The sequence below is a fragment of the Parasteatoda tepidariorum genome, chromosome 3 (assembly GCF_982258835.1).
Source record: "Parasteatoda tepidariorum strain Cologne lab strain chromosome 3, Ptep-v5.0, whole genome shotgun sequence".
In the NCBI taxonomy this organism is placed as follows: domain Eukaryota; kingdom Metazoa; phylum Arthropoda; class Arachnida; order Araneae; family Theridiidae; genus Parasteatoda; species Parasteatoda tepidariorum.
The window spans coordinates 98,472,578-98,494,468 of NC_141757.1; the positions used below are offsets into that span (position 1 = coordinate 98,472,578).

The window sequence follows — 21,891 nt, forward strand, 5'->3', positions numbered from 1 at the left end:
GTTTCTCTCTGTGGTGAAAACCAAAAAAAATTTAAACTTAAGCATCTATTGAAACTAGGATCTTCCAGCACATCATTGTTGAGACTAGGGACTGTTTTCCTCCTTTTGGGGAATACAGCCCCTAATCCAGCAAAAATTTTCCCCTAACAACACTGAAATCCTAAATTTCAGATTAAAGACCATTGTGTCAAAAATTTTTTTTATACATTTTATTTTCAAGATGTACAAAACCTGAAGAAAAATTTCATATTGAATTTTTTTTTGACAAAAAGTGTCAATATGTATTTTTAGATATCTCATATCATTTGTATTTTCATATTTTTTATCTTTCATGTTTTTGAATATTTACATTTTAAAGAAAGTTTTTATGAATTTTCTTATAGTGAAAGTTTATTTTAATTGTGTTAGTATGAGTAATAAACTTTATTTACAGTGATTTTCAAAAAGGACTGAAAAAACTTAAATGACAAAAAGTATTGAAAATGAAGATCTAACACTTCATTTTGATGGTAGCGCTACTTCAATTTTTTTTTCTCGAGACTTTCATGAAATTTTTTTTTTTATATTGTGTGCTTATATGTATTTTTTATAGTTCATATTACTTTGGAATCTTGTTAAAAGTACAATTTGATTTTTTTTATTGTGTCATCATAGGGAAAGTTTTGCAAAAAGATAAATTTTAAAATTTTTGATAATAGTTAAAAATTTTTCGGCGAGGGGGGATGTAACATAAAAAGCTTCAATTAATCTTTTTATGTTAGTTTCTTCGTTATAAAACAACTCCTAATTTATTACTACTTAATTCTTCGAATCGAAGCACTTTATGATACTTTTAAAGAAACCACATCCTGTTTCTAAATCTATTTTTAGCCAACTATACATAAATTTAAATAAAGATATTTTTCCTTTTAAGTCTTGTGAGAATCGCGTGATATATTTAATTAACCAATAGTAATTTCTGAGTTTTCCCTCTTTTCCCTAAATAGAGACATTTTAGGATTTTTTGCAAGATTTTCCCTACCAGAAAGACTGTTTGCTGATGGAGTAAACATCACTTTTTCGCTCCCACTCAACTAAGAATGATCGAATAAAAGTTACTCTGATTTAATTAAAATCCTGTGTCTGTTTCCCTGCTCGGTCCGACTGCATCATTTTACATATATATATATATATATATATATATATATATATATATATATATATATATATATATATATACAGGGTGTCTATAAAAGAACTCCGGGGTTTTGAGGCAAAATATTTTAATGCAACAAAAAACATACATACATGTTTTATACATGACTGAAAAGCTTACATTTTCAAGTTTTTTTTAACACTTAGTAAAGTTCTATATGAGCCCCGTTAGTGGCACGGCAGACGTCTAAACGGTATTCTACCTCTTCCCATGTCCTGGCGAGCATGTGTGGGGGTACGGTTGCCACACAATTGACTATTCGTTCCCTGAGATGTTGAACATGACGAATTTTCTCTGCACTTTGTACGGTAACTAAAGACTTCGTTTCTATGAGCCAAATAACACATTGAGCCTTTTGTTGCGGAGTCGCCATCATTTCAAATTTTGCGACGCCATTTCAAGGTCAACGCCCTGCAGCGCCGCCAACAGTTGATACAAACATTCCCAATTGGCATGAGTAAAACTTTTTAAGCTACTCTTTTCAGAGAAATCGACTAAATTTTGCTATCTTTTATAGTTAGTGAGATATGAATTTTTAAAACCCCGGAGTTCTTTTATAGACACCCTGTATATATATATATATATATATATATATATATATATATATATATATATATATATATATATATATATATATATATATATATATATATATATATATATATATATATATATATATATATATATATTATATATATATATATATATATACACACAAACAAATCAAGGGGTTGAGCAAAAAAAAAAGTTTTTTTTTTTCAAAGAAAGTGCATGTCTGCATAGGAGCGTAAAATTTTATAATTCATGACAAAACATATTACAATATACAATATGAACACGGAGTGAACGTGTTCTTAAAGAAAGAAAAAAACAGAGCGTATTGTTTGTTCACTCAAACTCAAAAACGGACACTCATAAATTCGACATAAAACCATACAAGTGAGGATACAAACTGTTCCATATCTACAAATGTTCAGAAAAAGTAAATTATAAAACGTGATAATGAAAAGTTGTAAGAGCCAATCAATTAAATGATGTAATTCATTTGAGAATACCCACTTTTATTCATATGTCACGATCTGAAGTTATATTTTACCCAAATACACCAATGAGGATCACACAGCACGTAAGTTATTGTTTTGAATTCACAAGAATCGAGAATTGAGTGCTTGTTGAAACATATATCACGACTTTAAACGTTATTCGAAATCACGTGATTCTGTGATTCTACGTCAAGAAAAAAATTTTTTTTGGCATATTTAAAATTTGCATGATCACATCTGATATAGGAATTTTGCAATTCTAATATGGATAGAAACTTTACGAATTGTATTTTAAGGGTATTATTTAATATCTTTTATTGAATTTTACAAATATAATTTTTTAATAACGTCATTCAATGAATTCAAAAATTAAAGAAATACAAAAATAAGGGAAAATTTTTTTTCAGTTTTGTTATTGTTTAAAAAAAACGATAGTAAATCATAAAAAAAGTTATTTATTATTTTTTATATTATAGTTATGAATTATCTATTAACTATACAAAAAAAAGTCAAATAATGATAAAGAAAATATACTAATCTAAACATTATGTATTTTAAATTATATTACTTTATTTTTTATGCAATCTTTTACTGTTTGCTAAAATACGTATTAAACAGGAAATATTTTTTTGTGAATAAATATTTAAAATTCTTTGCTTTTTTCTTCTTCTAAACACTAAATGAAACTATAAACAGTCGTGAAACGATGTTTTCTAGTTACAATTTAAATAAAATGTTTTGGGACAAATACTAAAATATTGTACCGATGAATTAATACCTTAGAGAGAAAGTTTGAATATTTAAAACTGATATCTACTATATATTTTAATAAGATTTTATAATAAAATTTAAAGGAACTAACATCAAAATAATCATTCTGAATACTTTCTTTATCGATAAAAATAATACAAATGGGACGTTACGTTTCATTAAATTTAATTATACTTCAATGGCGTTTTATAAATTTTAACTATACTTAAATGACATTTTATTGAAATAACTGTTCAATAATGTTTCATTTAATTTAACTTTAACTTTATTGAATATATAAAATATGTTTTTCATGTGCATTTTACTGATTAAATGTAAATAAATGTATAAATATTAATTGCATTGCACCTAAATTAACAAAAAACAAACAGCAAATTTAAGACGATAATCAATTCAAATTTAGTTTGTATCAAACAAAAGTGGAAATATCACTAGGTTTGCAATATCAAACGGTACTTTGAACTGAGTTTGGACAAAACACACAAAATACGAAAACGAAATACCACTAGGGTAGCATCAGATTGGTGGAATCTTTATTTAATGATATTTAAATCCATGAAGAGTTGGAGATAATTATTAACTTATTTGAGTAATTATTAGGATTGCTTTAGTAACCATTTACTGGAAAATGGAACTCAGTGCTCCGGGAAGAACGAACTTCCCTTTATCAGGTAATTAAAAACTACTGGATGACTACCATTTTTAATTACCTAAGGAAACAGTTTCTCATCTTAATGTTGCGATGTACTCTATGCCTACCATTTTGAACTACTGATGATAAGAAACACGTTCTTTTTTGAACATTTAGCTTAACATATCCAAATCATAAGTTACAGAGCAAATCGAAATCATGTTATATTACCAAACTAACGTGATTCGTTAGAAATTCGGAATCAAGTTTTTTCTGCTATTTCCTTGATAATGTACGCGTTACTGGTTGACCTATCGTTAAAATAGAATAATTAATTTTTCTTGTTCTATCAACTAATTTTTGATTGTTTAATTGACTCGATTATTTATGTTTTGTAAACTAAATAAATAACATCACGTTAATTTCTTTTAAAGAAATAAGATTTTATACCCTTTAAATCTTTATATCATAGTATTTAAAAGGATTGATAATTTATGATTGATTCTAACAACTAATATTTTGATTGTTTAATTGTCGCAACTTAATTTTAGTAATGAAAAGTAAATCACATTATATTAATTTAAGTGTGCATAAACGTCGCTATCGTTCCAGCAAGTATTTCATTCTCACTTTAACGAGTGCATAATGGGTAATGTGCAGATTATCTAGGCAGTATGCAGATTGTCCAGTTAATTTGAGAAATGAAACAATGTTTTGACACTTCAACGGATCACCCTAGTTAATCTACAGATTAGCAAGATAATCTGTAGAATCGATTTCTACACTTTAGCAGTGATATTTACAAAAATAATTTTACAAACAATACTGGAAAAATTATAAACAATAAATTATAAAGTACTTACTTTCCTAAATTAGAAGCAACATCTAAGAATATCTTATTAAGAACACGATAACAAACTGGATAAGCGATTTCAAAGCGAATTTTATGCTATACTACACTATAAACCCCACACAATTGTTTTATTGCCATAAAATTTTCTCTACCCCGTTTTTTACGATTCCTTGTTATAACTTCTAAATCATGTAAATAAGAATAAAAGTTTGACCACTTACCTTTTTCCTTATGGGCGATTGTGTGACGAACTCAAAGATTCCATTGTATTTGAGTTTTGCTATTTTTATTCTGAGTTGTCATCATTGCATCACATCGGCGAAACTAAAAAGGGAAAATAAAATAATATAGAAATTAATGATAGCTGAGGCATATTTAAATGCGCGTCTCTGTATATTTTTGGTCTATAATTAAGCTTCATTCAATGATAGTATGATACTAAAAATGCTTTTAAAGACTGGGGTTTCAAGATATATAGTTTCAAGAAGACAAATTTGAAATGATTCATTTCAAAAAATATGTAATTGCTTGTTTTATGATTCATACATATATATTTATATTTTGCTTAGATTTCGTGAAGCTAAAAAAATTACATTTCAATGAATAGTATATTTAAAAGAACAAATTAAAAAATAGGTAGTTTAAACTTTACAAATATTTAAATTTTTTAAAGGTTAAGCTAATATGTTAAGGATAAATTTAAGCATGGATAATTTTGTTCACAACAAATAAAATGGATAATGTTATAGTAGTATAGTATTTTCAGTACGTATGGTTCAGCTAAAGTTTAAAGTAGTTAAAAATCGCAATAGCAGCAAAAAGAGAAAAAAAGAAAAAGAATTATGAATTAGAATCAATTACGGGAGTTGGCAAGAGGAGCCTCGAGTTTTTTTTTTGTTTTTTTTGTTTAATAAAAATTATTTTCTTTTTACAATGTTTACATTTATACAATGAAATAAATAATTAAATTCTTTAAAATAAAAATAAAAACTATTTTATACGTAAAAAAGAATTACAGTTTTGTGAAATAACTTTCCTTACTTACCAACAATTTTTGCACTGCAAAAATTTCAGAAAATAGTTTGTTCATTCTCGTACACAAGAATTGCGTTAGGCGTCACCAAGGATACTAAGTATTTGATGCTGAGTTTCCAATACTGACCATTCCTTACGAATTATTATAGCGCATTTTTTTTTCATCTGTGGTAAATTTTATTGCACTTCTTTTGGGAGAGAAAAAGTTTTCTTAAAGAAGTTTGAGACACAATTAGTTTAGAATATTGAAAAAAGATAAAAAAAATGATCAGTTAACTGAAATTTATATCCCCAGTAACTGTCAAGCTTAATTCAAATGTAAAAATGTGTAAAGAGTCACATATAAAAATATAAATTTCAAGTAACTAGCTCACATAATTTTTTTGTAACACTTATTTTATACAAGCAATTTGTAACAAAAATGAAATGCAAAACCAATTACTGCTTACATAAAGAAACAATATGTTTTTACAAATTTGTGACCTAATAGGCATAAACTTAATTTATAACATAACATACACTAATCAATCAGCCACAAAAGATGGAAACTGGTGTGGACATGGGGCTAGAGTGGATATTTTGAATAACTTTCTCTATTGGTCAAATTTTCTTCGGTGAGATTTTGCAGATTTACATTACTGATTTACACTTCCATCTGCAGTTGTATAATCACACAATGAATATTTTTGTTGAAATTTATAAAAAGAATGTTTTTCAGAGGCAAAAGTAACACTAAAAATTTTTCGTTACTCTTTTTATTTTCTCATATTACATATTTTATTTTCGGAATTGGGGCCGGGATAGCCTAGTTGGCAGGGCGGTGGACTCACGTTCATGGGAATGGGAGTTCGAATCCAGCCGGCCGAAGACTCCCTGTGTAGTAAACGGTGACTGGTGCACGTTAAGTATATCGAGTCACAAAGTCATACATTTTCCCATATCAAATTATACCTTTGGGGGGGGGGGTTACTGAATTGGAGATAGATCGTTCTTTGGTTCAGGTTAAAATTACGATATGTGGATGAATGAATGTGTTCACCCTATAAATCGGGTGTGACGTATGGGTGTGGCAGAGGTCGAATTCTTGGCCATAGATGGCGCACAATGGAAAACAAGAATAATCGCACTCCCTCTACCTTAATGACCAACAACAATTTTCAGAATTTTAACAAAATGTGGTAATAAGTCACTATCTATAAGGCTTTATACCTATTTTGATATCAATTATTGATTTGTGCAGTTTAAATTGACTAACATTAAGTATAAACAAAGATATGTCTTCGTGGAGCTATTATGATACATGGTGGAGTTAGTGAAGGCTTGTCAATTCTGGTCTCTTTCAACCTCCAATTAAAGAAATGTGAATTTGTTACAAACGTTGCACATTTCATGCTGCTAATTTTATAAATTAGATTATTTTTGTAGAATTAGTTGTAATTAGTGGTTCAATCTCAAGTAAAAAATTAATCATGAAGTTTGTATATTAATGCACTTTATAAAGGTTTTAAGAAACTACAAAGTAAAAGTTTAATCAAGTTTGTTACAAGAATATAAACCAATGTAGGCGAATTAAAGAAGAATTTTCGCATGCATTAAACTAAAACATAACACCAGAGAACTGTGGCTTCTTCTCCTTTGAGAGTTGTATACATTACTCTATTGAGGAAAATATTGCTAAGCCGAGCACTCCGCGTGTTGGTCTATTAGGACAATTTAGTCATTAAATTAAAACTATGGTAACCTAAAATTTATTTTAACCTAAAATTAATTCTGAGCTCTCAAATAAATCAAATTGAAATCATTAAACATTAAAAAATCATTCATTAGCATCTCAAAAATTATTAAACATTAAGGAACGTGCAATGAAATCTTAAATAGAATCGTCTACAGTTTTACTATTTCTAACAATCACTAATGTTAAATAAATGCAAAAAAATATTCTCCGACATTTTTCCCAAACGGACTAATAAATATATTAAAAAATAGGTTTTGGGATGGGGATCTAAATTAGCTCCTGGTAGTAAATGTCCACTATTCATTATCTTAGAACAAACATTTTTGTAGTTTTAAGAGATCAAAAGTACAGGGTAAACACAAAAGTTGAAAAGCAAAATATAATATTTTATCTTTTAAGCAACTTTATACTATTACGAATTTATAGCACTAAAAAGCATAAACTAAGTTCTAATGTAATAATATTGATAAATTAGCCACTCATAAAGAGATAAATAATCACAACTTTCTCGCAACGCTTGCTATATACAAGTTTTGATAATAAAAGTAAAATAAAATCTAATATTGTATCTATAAAAGACATTATATAAAATAAACCATTTACTATTAAAATCCATATTGATATTCAAAGTAAAAAAAATAACCAAAAGTAAAAAAAAAAAACACCGTCTAAGCTTTATACCCATTAGTTTACTCCAACGGAAATAAACTTCTTTCAATAAAGTGGCAACGATAAATTTTAAAATAGGTCGCATAAGTAAAATGGCAACAAAAAAACCACAAGAGAAAAATGGCTGTTTAGTAGCTGGAATATCCGAATTTCCCATCAATTGATCACTTTTATACGATATTCTACCCCTGAGAAATATGACTACGAGTTGCTAGAAATAACAACCTCATTTATTATTTTTGTTCGTCTCCAAAGCTAGCCTTTAAAACTCATAGGAAAACGTTTTAACGATGCTACTTTGCTGTATCGGGACTTGTGGAAGAAATATTTGACTTATAAGAATGTGGAGGTCTCTAATAATAGTAGAGTTATGTTTGAATCCATGAATTACATTTACGTAAACATGATATGAATTTGATAGCTTAGTACATACAGGACAGTTTTTAGTCACCTTTAAAATATGAATGTACTTCTGGAATTTCTGTAAAAAATTAAGTCTGAAATTACATATAATGGGAGTTACTCAAGATAAAATATCAATATTTAAGAAATCATTATCGAGGTTAATCCCTCTGTGAACGCAGGATTAACGATGTAGTGGGCAAAAAACTAGACTCATAGTGAAAGGAATACTTATCTTTTAAGGATGTGGTGGACTCTGGTAATAGTAAATTCATATTTAAATTCAAGATTATATTTGAGTAAGTAGAAAAGAATTTGCTAGTTTTGTATACACAAGACATTGCGTAATAACTCTAAAAACATACTTTCAAAACCTTTGTTAAAAATTAAATCAAAAGTATACTTATTATGCAATGAGAAAATATCAAATCTTAACGAATCATTATCGATCTCAATCCCGGTGAAAACTGGATTAAAAGTACTTGACAGGTTTATTGATGATACTATTTCACGGTGGTGGGTACAGAACAAGACTCATAGTAGAGAAATACTTGTCTTATAAGAATGTGTATGTCACTATTAATAATGATGTAATATATGTACTTTTAAGTTATATTTTAGTAAATAAATAAGCATTTTACAGTTTAGTATACATGTTGGAGCTAAATTTTCAAAGCCTTTTGTGTGCACGAAATATTACTCATCTACAAAGTAACAATGAAATGAAGATTTGCAGCATTTTACCAAGCTCTTGTATACATTAATGGCTTCCGTGTCGTTAAAGTTTCAAAACTTAAGTTTCTCTCATCTTACTAACTAGTTTGCTGATGCTATGATAACACTAACTAGATTCTCTGGATTTTGAAAAATAAACAAATATGGAACTCCGTAATTGTAACAATATTTTAAACTGTTTGCTTCTTTGCATTATAGTTTTTTAATTGATTGATTCTATCAAATGTGTTGAGTGCTTGATTGTATTAATTCCATTCTTTAGACATTAAAAGATAAGGAAAATTATGTTTACAAAAGCTTACAGGAGAGTTACTATTTTTTCAACTAAGTTCTTATTTTGTGCACTTTTGTGGTAAAATACATATAGAACGTTTTATTATCCTCCTTGTATATACTTAATAAGAATTTTTGTCAAAATAAAGGCAAATATATACACAAAATTATAAAATTTTCATTTTTAGGTTCATGGGATTCCTCATGCTATTTGGAATAATATCGAGGGAATAATATCGATTAATTTGCCAAATGTAACGAAAAATTTTGTAATTAAGAATAATGTTAAAAAATCACGTGTATTTTATTTCTCCATTTTAAAACTCAGAGTACAGCTGTAAGCACGTAAATAATAATAGGATTTTTTAAACTATTCGATTTATCTGTTCAACCGATTTCGTTTAAATTTTGTATTTAAGCAAGTAAAATTACATTCCTTAAAATGATGTAAAAATTGTATACCATGCAATTCCAGATTTTTTCTGCTACTTTTAAATATAATAATAAAAAAAAATATTAAATATTTATTGAAAGTTATTTTTTGCCCGGTGCATACCTTAGTATAAACGAATTTCATAATTACGTGCAAAATTGCTTTTCAATTTGCTTAAAGAGCTCTCAAGGATTAGGGAACTACGCAAAAAGTAAAATTATTATTAAGAGGTCCAAACTTTGGATCGCTCTGCTAACTACTGGAACCATATTTTCTTGATTGCATCTGCCTCTTAGAGTTTGGAACTCGGAAATACCTATCAGCTAAAAAAGTTTAGTTTATTTAGAGCAGATACATTTTTGTGTCTGATTTCGAAACTAAAACTATCGTCAGTACTAATTACCTATCATTTGAGGTCGCCCCCTTGAACCATTAAGACTTAGATTTAGAACGTGAAGATCCGATCATTAGATCTAAAATTATTCTCAGTGGGCGGTCAGTTTTCTTTCTTTCCCCTTTTTGCGCGCACTGTGCATTTTCTAAAAGCATTTAGTTTTTTCCACATATAACTACGTGCATGTGCGTTCCTTTCTTTCTATCGCCATTATGAATATTTATTAGTGACTCGGGCACGCTTAAAAATATTTGAATGTTAAAGATAAAAAAAAACTATTAAAGAGAAAGAAGCAAGGACATTCCCTGAAAAAAAAACACTTAATTCAAATCTAAGCAGAATCCGAATAAGTTTAAAATTCAGAAAAATAATTTTTTTCAGGGCAAACGTGAGAACAATGTAACTGAATTTGACTGTGAAATTTCTTACCTCGATATTTTTACTGGCATTTTAAGGTAATAGCATGCTCTTCAATAAATTGCAAACACAGTCTCCACATGACTCGTAACCAACCACTTTCTTTATTTATTTTTATTCTCCGTAAATGAAAATTATAGAAAGCATTTAATAATATTTCTCAAAAAGTTAATGCCAAAGACTATTAGTCAAAATTTAAAATTATTTGAACGATGCAAAACTGGTTGTTTTATGATGTCATCCACGAAAGGTACATTTAAAAGTGGACAAATTGTGTCGATGGGGCAAAATGGTGGGGCATTTTAAAGCATTAAATAAAAGTTTTATATATATAAATACATACATACATATATATATATATATATATATATATATATATATATATATATATATATATATATATATATAAATATATAAATATATATATATATATATATATATATATATATATATATATATATATATATATATATAGATATATATATATATATATATATATATATATATATATATATATAGATATAGATATATATATATATATATATATATATGTATTTATATATATATGCAAACTCTCTCTTTTTCTTTAATAAAAGTTAATTTTCTAAAATCATTAAAATTGTATAATTAAATATTAACCTTATTAATTGTAAACTTCTTAAAATTATCCAGTATAATATTACTTTGCGCACATCCATGTTCGGGTCAATCCTTGGTAACCAACAAATTAAAGCACTTCAGTACTGCAGTAAAAACGCATTATAAAACAAAATCCTTCTTTTTGCGCTTTTCCATCAATTTGCGCTTCTGTTTTCATCGTTTGTATTCTGGTAATCTTATTACGTAAATATTTTAAATCAGTCTTGAAAACTTTCCCGCACATGTAAGTTTATTTGAATTCGCTTCCTTTATAGATTTCGCTTTATGTTTTGTTCTGTTTTTTATTTACATTTTATTTTCTGTTTTTTACGTAATTTTTATTACTTAATGTGTTCTCTTCCATTTTTTTTTTTTTTTTAAATGTTTTTTTAGTGCTCCTCGTACTATTGTATTGATATATATTGCTTTGGCTATATTGATACAATATTAGAAAGCACTCTTTTTAGCGGATATAATCGTGCGAGCTGATGAAGAGATTATATCTTTCTCTTCGAATTTTTATGAATTTTTTAAAGAAAAATTTTATGAATAATTTTCTTTTTTCTTTCATTACTGTGTAATTTTTTCCATGTTTTCTCTACTTTTTGAACCTATTTTATGAGTTCTATATACTTATGCGCAGTAAATAAAATTTATTGATTTTCTTAATTTTCTTTGTTTTTCTCTTTTTCGATCCTTTTTGACCTTTAAGTATTTACTTATTGCACACTAATATATATATATATATATATATATATATATATATATATATATATATATATATATATAATATATATATATATATAAATTTTTTTATTTATTTTTTTTTTTTCGTTGACAGAAAATTGAAGCGGGTTGTGAAGAAAAATAGGGTACAATTCTACAAATAGGTAACAATTCTACAAATTACCGAAGAGTTTAAATTAATCTCAGGAACAAAGAAGTATCGTAGAACAATTTAAGAAAATTTCTTAATTATGAAAAAAATCAGTAACATATTGGATATCAATTGAAATGACAAGGTTTTCGCCAGTATGCTTACAATAAGAATGGGATTTATGTACGTCTTGTTCCGTTTCAACGAGTGCATATTTTAGTAAATTGCCTCCTGTGTTTTTTGTGTGATGAAGATGAACTTTAAAAAATTGAAACACGCTTTATTGTTTATTAAAAGCATTAAACGCTATTTTTGTATATTTAAGTTTATAATTTCGTATTGCCATTTTAAATTTCACAGAATATCTTTTATTTTTCAAATACAGCAAAATTTTTTCCCGCTGAATTGCTTCAGTAATTTTCCTCCTGATTTAACGGTATTCGATATAAATATACAGAATATTACTTAAAATTTAAATTTTAGCACTTACAATGCAAAAAAATACTTTCGATCCGCTGATTCAAAGTTTACTTCAATATTTTATATTGCAAGAACGATCCAAAAGTTACGTTTTTTCTTATTTGTTTTAAAAATTTTAAAAAAATGCATTTGTTTACAATATCAAAAGATTTTAATGATAGAACATTTGTTTATTTTTAAATAATTGACATTTCGTATGATTTATTTTTCCAGGAGCCTCAACAACTTTTGTGTGCCCATATCGTACTAGATCTCCGGTATATCCTTGCATTGAACCTCACTATTCCTCTAGTCAACGAGGCAAAATCTCCTTCTGGACAAATATTCGTACAACTTTGAGGAACAGGTGGTAATCATTTTTTCTCACAAGTGGTAGTCAAGTTCAGTACACAGGTAGGGTGCTTAGTAATATTCAATCTAAATTGGAGCAGGGAAGGGAAAGTTGAGATTCAATGCATTTCAAGGACATGTCGGGGAGCTGTTATGATGTGTATATACAAACAGCAGGATTGGCATCTAAAAAACAGTGACCAAAGTGACGATTAAAGGAAACAGGATAGATAAATCCTCAAACTTTAATATGATGTAATAATAAAGAAGATAAAAAGAAAAATACAAAAATTTGTTTAAGAAAAAAAAGAAAGATCAAGGGATTTAAGGGATTGAAAAACAAGAGTCATTTAAGGGATTGAGTTCGTAGGATATATTACAGCTCTCAAGCAGAGTACTATTCCCTTTTTATTTTGCACCAATCATATATTCCGCCATCCTAAAATACATTTTGAAAAAACATATCATGCGTTCGAAATTTGTAATGCCCCAAAGAGGCGGAAAAGATGAATTTTTATATTCGGATTCGGGTATATTGGCAATCATGTGACTGAAACAATGTCTCTGGAATTCTAAGAAGACTTCTGATTAAATTATGTGAGTGAGTCGCAGTCGGATCGAGTTTGTTTTGTAAGTGGATAATCTGCTTATCTCTAAAGACTTTTACTTGGAAACAGAACTTTTACTGTTCATTCTGAAATCTCCCCTTTCTTTCTTACATTGACTTTTGGTCGAAGAATAAATTACGTTTAAACAATTCTTTCTTCTTAAACCTCTAGAAATTTTTTCAATTCTTACCAAAATTAAAAAAAAACTTACTCAAAGCAGCATTATAAGATTTTTAAGATACCTAAATGTGATTTTATTCTAAAAGAGATATTTTGTTGCCAGGTTTAAATAGTAAAAAAATTTAGCATAGTTAGATGAAATCATTCATTTTATTTAAAAGCAACGTTTTATTTGCCCTTATGATATAATGATCGTTTATTTCTCTGATTCTTCTCACTAACTGGAAAATAATATAGATTTTGTTCTTTTTTAAAAATGTCTTTCGTTCTTTTTGTCGTTTTTAAGCAGAAGATATCGTTTTCATTCCTTATTCCAGAATGTCGTCTATTCCCTATGTTTTTCGTTCAAAGCATAAGACAACACCGATTCCAACATTTCGTTAATAAGATCTTCTATTCTCTTTTTTTTTTTTCGTTTATTAGGCATTGCTTCCATTTTTTCTTCCATATCGTCCCTTATTATCTTTGTGTTCTCATAACAAGGAAAAGTATATAGTTTTAACCTGGTTTAACATTCCTCTTTATGACTCCTTGTTTAAGTAAATTAACATTGTGTGTAAATAAACGGCCATCTTGAATGACTTTAGATCCAATGACCCTATCTCAACGAACTAGGACTCAATCTTAATGTTCCGAGGGGATGACGTCAAGTGGGCTAATTAATTTGTGCAGATGATTTTTAAGTTTACAAAATCAGGTACAAAAACGTGCTTTTTATGAATAAATATACCTTTAATTCCATTGATTCGGATTTATACCCCCCCCCTGCAAAGTATAGGGTCCCAAATAGTTGGATCAGGAGAAATTTTAAATTCACTAGTGTTTCATCACTCAAACTTCTAAAACGAGTTTAAAAAATTTTCCCTTAATTATACAATTTTCTTATCCAAAAATAATTCCAAGCGAAAAATTAATTTTAGCAAAAATTTATTATTTATTTAATGATAATCATCGAAAAAATTTTGAATTGTAATGTATAATATCTTAAATCATTTTAAAGAATGTAATTTTAAACAGCAATTTGACTGAAATCGGTCGGATAATTCCTGAGAAATCGAATTTTAAAAATGCGGCCTTACGACACAGTTGAGATGGTTCAGACGTAGAGCTCTCCCCTCCCATCGAATACTAGTAATGCTTGTTCGATAATAATTCTGCTCCTGGCTTTCACCGACCACAGTGCTGACGTTACGTATTTTCAGTGCTTGACCAGTTCAATGAGTCATTTTCAGTTCAATGAGTCTGTCTCGACCATTCATCTGTCCATCATTACCATAAGTAATCTTTCTGTCGTCGGGTTACTCAAGGGATGTTTCCGCAGTTTTCTAATTCATGTAACGCAAATGCCGTTTAGCTGCATGACCCAGAGTGGGAGATAGGGCTGGAACGGCAATCTTACAACTTCTCAGTAAACTTTCGGTGAAGTGGGATATTTATTTGCAGTGGATTCCGTCCCACGTTGGTCTGTACGGGAATGAGATCGCTGACTCGCTGGCTAAACTTGGCACAAATGAAAGTTTGGCACTCACATCCTCCGAAATTCACTCCATTAGAAAGCAAGGTGTCCAGCTAGTCTGGAATACTCCCCCAGTACATATCTGGTACTCTGGGGGTAAGCCGGGTCGTGCTTTGACCTTCAAAGGTAATAAAGACGATCAGACAGCGTTCACTAGATTCATTAGTGGTCACATAAAGTGCACGAGGTATGAACAAAAGCGAAAGATCTATCCCACCTGCAACAAATGTTCCTCCAGTGCAGCCAGCCCGGCCCACCTCCTTAGCTGTGTGGATTTTGAAAAGGAGGATGTTCTGCGCGACCCGGTCTTATTTTTTGATTTCCTGAGGGTGAATAGACTCATGAATCTGTGAACCAGTGGGGATGGGAAACAACAACAGCAACAAAAGGACCTTCACGGAGGCTGTTAGTTCCATTGTTTTCTGGGAAAGTTTTAATATTATAAGGCTACGGAGTTGAACATGAGCGAGATCTAGTACTTATGCGTTACATTCCGTGCTGTCCCGAACGTAAATTTTGAAGTATATGCACCCGTAAAAAAATAAAAAAACATTTTGAAAAGCGCTAACACAGTGGAATGTCATCTTACCTCCAACCTCAAACTCAAAAGAAACACTTACAATGGCCGTGGAAGTCAAACTTCTTCCAATTAAATTGTATAATTGAACTAAATATATTCTATGACTTTAAATAACGAAAAAAATATTTAGTTTTTTATGGACCTAGTGCAGTTAGTCAACCACAATTTTTAACTAAAGCCAATAAATATTTTTCTTTATTAAATTAAAAAATTCGTGTCAAATCACAAGATTAATTTTTCCATTTTATAAATCGAATCATCATTTTGCAATGCATTCCTCTTAATCTACGCAGTTGCTTTAAATCTTAGGTACGGGAGCAGGCGGAATCTAACTTAAATTTGAGAAATCTCTCTACTGATAGTCATGAAATGGGTCGGCTGTTCAACGGTAATAAAATAAAATACTACACTGTGTACAATTCTGCATCAAATTATGGCATAAAGTACCGGCACTTTGGATGCATCAACAGTAAAATATTATACTGTAATTTGACAGTAATTTGACGTAGTTTGATTTATTCAATTAGAGTGATTCGGTGCTTTTACGATAATTATTACAGTAAAATAACGGTATATCCAGTTTTTTTGTTCCGTACCATGTTCCCGTAAAAATAAATTTTGCAACAAAAAAGATTGGTACCCTAAATGCCGGTGCTTTTTACCGTAATTTGACCCGAAATTTTTTGCAGTGTAGATTGTGACGTATCTTCTTTATTAAGTACGCAATAATATCTTTTGTAGTCTAATCTTGATATATTTTTATATGTGACTTAGATGAACTTCCCTTGGCATCTATTTCATTACATAAATACAGTAGTTTCTTTCATGAGGCTCTTATCAAAATGTAGTTGAAGGCAAATAAACTTTTCGATAGAACATCTCCTAGGCTCAAGCTCAATATGGTTAAAAAATGTTAGGTAATATTACCATAGGAAATTTCTTAATATGCAGTTTTTTTTAATCTTCGGCAGGGAAAGCCTGGTTGGTAGAACGTTGGGCTAATGTTCGTGAGAACATAGTTCGAATCCCTCCGGCCGAAGAATCCTCGCGTGTAAATAGCGACTCGTGCATTTTAAATCTGTCGAGATCACAAAGTCCTCCAAGTTTCCATTGAATTGGAGATTAATCGCTCTCTGGTTCAGATCAAAATTACGATCAGTGGATGAATGTATGGATGTATGATTGGGTTCTCCCTGTGAAACGGGCTGCAACGTGTACGCGACGGAAGTCATATTCTTGGCCATAGATGGCGCCACAGAAAGAGAAAACCAGAAATACACCCTTTGCCTTAGAAATTCACTTGGTCTCAAGCAGGCTTGCTGATTGAAAAGCAACAACAGTATTTGATAAGAAACAACAGCATTTTATCTTCATTCTTCATATATGCTAGACGATAAAAATCAAAGCTGGAGTAGCGATTTCCCCTGTATTTAGGCATTCCATAATAATGGTTTCACAAACAACGAAAGTAATGCAGACATTTTCTTGAGTATCATTTAAAAATGCATGCGTTTTCGTGAAATAAATTCCTTGTCGATGTGAGCTTTATTAGAAAATAAGGCTTTAAATGGCTAAAGCTACTTTCTTCTCTCCGACATGTTCTAACATGAAGCATTGCTTTTCTAATCTTTAAAACTTTCATTTCGATACAGATCCTCTTTTTGATTTGTCATACGAGATTAAAGTGCTTCCGTTTTCCATTATTTCTGCAGGAAATTGCAAGCAGTTAATCAAAATCACGGCAGAAGCTAAAATTGATTTTATGACTTTAGGAAATATATCTTTAACCCTTTCGCTATTCAAGATCTTTATAACAGAGAAGTGCGTAAAGTTTGTTAACCCTTTTATTATTTCTTTTACAGTTTGAAAAATAAAAATATTGGTTTTTGCTTTTTATTTGGTTTAGTTTAAAAATTGATGGGAATAGTTAGTTCTCTGTTCGATTGGTTTTTATTATAAAGCGAATTCTAATTTCGGTAGCGAAAAATTTTCTTACATTTTCAATTGGAAAACAAAATGAAAAAATCAACAATAAAATTTGAAGAAAAAAAAAAGGAGGATTTACCTTTGTTACGCTAGTAACCAGACAATCTTTTCAAGAAAAAGAAAAGAAATGTTTATTTTAATTGTAAAAGTGGGGAAAATCCACAATGTAAAAAGGTAATTCATAAATGAGTATCAATACTTTGTTAGTTATGAAAAAAAAAAATCCCTAAGACCAGGCATTGAATTCAGGAAAATCTATTGAAGAAGCAATATAAGGAGTGAAAGGGTTAATGCAGGTTCTAATGTAGCGTTTTCTTCCAGCAATAAAGCTATTAATCCTTCTATCAATATATAAGCATATAGAACCTTTTCATCAACGTTATTCATCAGAATAAACAGTTGAACACTGAAAAACGTACTTAACATACAAGTTGTAAAGAAACATTCAAATATCGCGTAAATTATGACTTTATGAAAGATATTGTTAGTAACAAAGAGGATGAAATCTCCCCAGTTCAAACTGCTAAAATGCCTTATACATAGTTGTAAACACGTTGTTTACATAAATTTTTTTTTTAAAAACAAAGCTGACTGAAATCAAAATTAATCTCGTTCATACTATCAAGACTACTTAATACTAAGGTACTAACAAACAATACAACTAACTTACTGACAAAGTATGAAATCTAACAATTTCATTTTTTTTAAACATTATTATGATTTATTTGTATTGGTTAAAAGAATTTTCTAGATGAAACAAGTAGATTCATACTTTATTTTGTTCTCCTTCGTAAGTAAGGCGTGTATTTTTAATAATCGCCATATTATTCCTAATAACTAGTGTAAGAGTCCGGCAAAGAAGTGAGGACCATTGTCCGGTATTCCTTACATTGATGTTTGCCAGGGTATTCCCAACATTGATGTTTTTCGAAATTGGATATTAATAATATTCACCAAATAAGCTGAAAAATTTAAGTTATTGAATAAAGAAAAGGTTACTTTTCTTCAATTGTTAAATAAGTAATATATTGTTTTTGAAAAAAGAACATACTGTGTTATTTCTTTTCTTGCGATTTACATATGCTAAGCATTACTCACACAGCTGGTTAGAGAGCTGAGAGCAGTGAGTTCGATCCTGACGAAACAACCAGCGTGTATGCGAGCAAGGTGCACGTTAAATCTCTTAAAGCTGAAAATTCTTTTATTAATTTTAGTGTGAAAGTTAGGAGAAGGGATACCAGCTAAGGAATTGTCCATGCCAACTGACCAGGGTCAAAATTACGAAGTATTCTTACTATGTTCGTTAAAAAAGATGAAGCCCTAAAAATGGGGAGGGATGCTTCGCCCTAATTGGGTGATGTGTCAAACATAACCATTAAATTATTTCCTAAAAAGCATTTGTTATCAAGGTATTGTATACAATACCTTGATAATGCATACATCCTTTATCATATATCGCATATCTTGCCAGAACACATCAGACATATAATATATTTCTAGTAACTTAAATACTGCAGTAAGATATTTGAAACACCGAGTCAAAAGCGATTATATATTTTGAAGCAATAAATTTAATTCTAAACAAACATCAATATTTTCTCCTATAAATAAAAAAAAACAGCAAGTTTAATATAACGATCAGCAAATGTAATTTAAAATTCTGAAGCATAAACACCAACTTTAAAAAATCCTTCAAGGAATAATAATATTTCCTAAACACATAAGCAAACAGAGATCACGTGAAAATCTTTTCTTCGGCGAAATCACTTCTCGTTAAAGAAAATGGATAAGAAACTAGATTAGATCCTCTCCTGCGAATACGTGCTCTATTAACTTCAGATGAACATCCATTGTTGTAGATTCATTGATAGAGGGCCTTTTCGCGTTGAAGTCGCTATAAGTAGCTGTTTGAGCTTAAGTCGGCCCTTATTATTATTCACGTTTGGGAAATGTAGGAAAGAAACTTTTAAGACGCACAGTTATGCATTTGATTAAATGCATTAGTTTCTCCAAATGGAATGTAGATTTCGGGAATATTTTTACAATTTCGTTAAATGGCCGATAATTGCTTTGAAATATTTTGAGTAGAATAATTGGAGTTATGTCTATATTTAAGATAACAAGTATACCAAGAGCATTCAGTGACATGTTTTTCAACGAGAGCTTAATTGGCGAACACATTAGGCGAATTTAGAATGTATGCAAAACTCAGCTATTAGAAATGCTAATAAAATACTTTTCATAACAACCATAAAAAGTATTTTTATAAAAAATGCATTTTTTTGTGTGTGTATTGAAAACAGTTTTAATTAAAAACAAGAAAACATATTTAACTGAATATAAGCTAACATATGTACTACATTTTTGAAGCTGCCCTTAAACATGCTTGCATTTCCTTCGCAAAATATTTTTGTATTAAAAGTTGCAGACATATGTAGAATCTAATGGTAAAAGTAGTTGATGATGTTTGGACCAGAAAACAAGATTTAGAATTTACGTAAAAATTATAAAAAACATTTTCATTAATTAAAATCTTTTGTATTGTCTCAAATAGTTATTTGCCTGTGTAATAGCTTAATATATCAATTGGAGACGCTACTAGAGTATAGTATGGTTGAGTATGTCGGAAAATGGAAGTTAACCTTAAAAGTCACATCATTGAAGGCCATACCGGGAAATGAAACTGAATATTATAAAAACAGTTTAGGATATACAGGGTAACTGTATACCGGGTAGTGGCACTAAGAGAATAAAACTAAAATAAAAACTCAACTATTAAAAAATTACATGTCTAGTACACAGGTAGACCGCATATTGGGATAATACTATTTGTTTCCTTAAATGGAATATGAGAACAAAAATAAATTAATAAATAAATATATAAAAAATAACAGAAAAAACTATGAAAACTGAAAAATAATTACCAAGAGAGATGGAAACTGCAAACATCAAAACCTGTTCTATTGCTGGAGAAATCAGAGGAAATTTGAAAAATATCCGAAATTTGACTAAGCCATGAGATTGTTATAATAGCTTTTATACAGTTACACCAGTAATTTCGATAATGTTTTTTGTTTCACATGTTATATTATGAAATCCTATAATATATGAAACAAAAATATTAATTATCGTTCCCAATGTGCATACTCGTTTAATTTTATTTATGATAAGGATTTTAAGACTATATGTCATAAGGGCTGTCATTGAAGAGCATATTACATAAATACTTTGCTCATAAGGTATTCTAACTACATTAACGCCAGAAATAATTAAAATTATCAGCAGGTATAACTGCCCAAATTAAATTTAAATTTTCATATATTTTTGAAAGTTATGGAATTATAACTTCATACTCTTCTTTGAAAATTTTAAAGTTTTGCTTTTAAATTTTTATGAAATTTTTGATATCTTCAGAATATAAAAAAAAATAATCCAAAAATACATACTCAAATATTTTAAGATGTCAAAGTATTGTTTTAAATGGCTTTTTTGTTAGTTCAACTTCTAGACAATTATATTTGTTTAGAAGTTGCAACAAATTTAACCGTGTTTGGTTCATATGGGTGCCGCTTGGGGGCACGATTCGTCTTAAATAAAATAGGTTAGAAATTCATCATTATTTTTACGCTGGTAGGAATTTCAGAGAGTGTTAAGTTGTAATATAAATGTTTGAAAAATAAATTAATGAATAATCTTAATAATCTTAATATGACTCTAAGTTGAAACATAGTAACATGCTATTTAAATTTGATTACACAATAATATGTTTCAACATGATAGAAAACGTAGTTCAATTTAATACCTTATTTAGACTGTGGTTAAGTTATGTACGTGGTTAAGCTATGTTACGTGCATTTTATGGCACGACGTTTAACCAATTTATCTGAGAGTATAGAAGTTTTAAAAATTTTGGAAATAAAACTATAAAAGTTTAATTTAAATATAAAAGTATTTTTTTAAATTGAATGACCCTTTCCAAATTATAATTTAAAACAAATGTAGATGACCAATAAAATATTCAGCAATTACAGCTCATTTCATTGTAGCAGAAATAACTGCAAAACATGTTCTGCTGTAGCATCAAAAGCATCTTAATGACTCAATATTGG

At 29.2% G+C, this 21,891-nt stretch overlaps 1 protein-coding gene across 1 annotated transcript in view; it reads right to left on the bottom strand.

Moving 5' to 3' along the window:
* LOC107444936 (5-hydroxytryptamine receptor 1D-like) overlaps positions 1-21,891 on the bottom strand; it is a 280,715-nt gene that overhangs the window by 148,306 nt on the left and 110,518 nt on the right. The window contains exon 2 of the mRNA XM_016059213.4: positions 4,715-4,817. The gene's annotated coding sequence lies outside the window, so the exon portion shown is untranslated. The remainder of the gene's footprint in view (positions 1-4,714; positions 4,818-21,891) is intronic.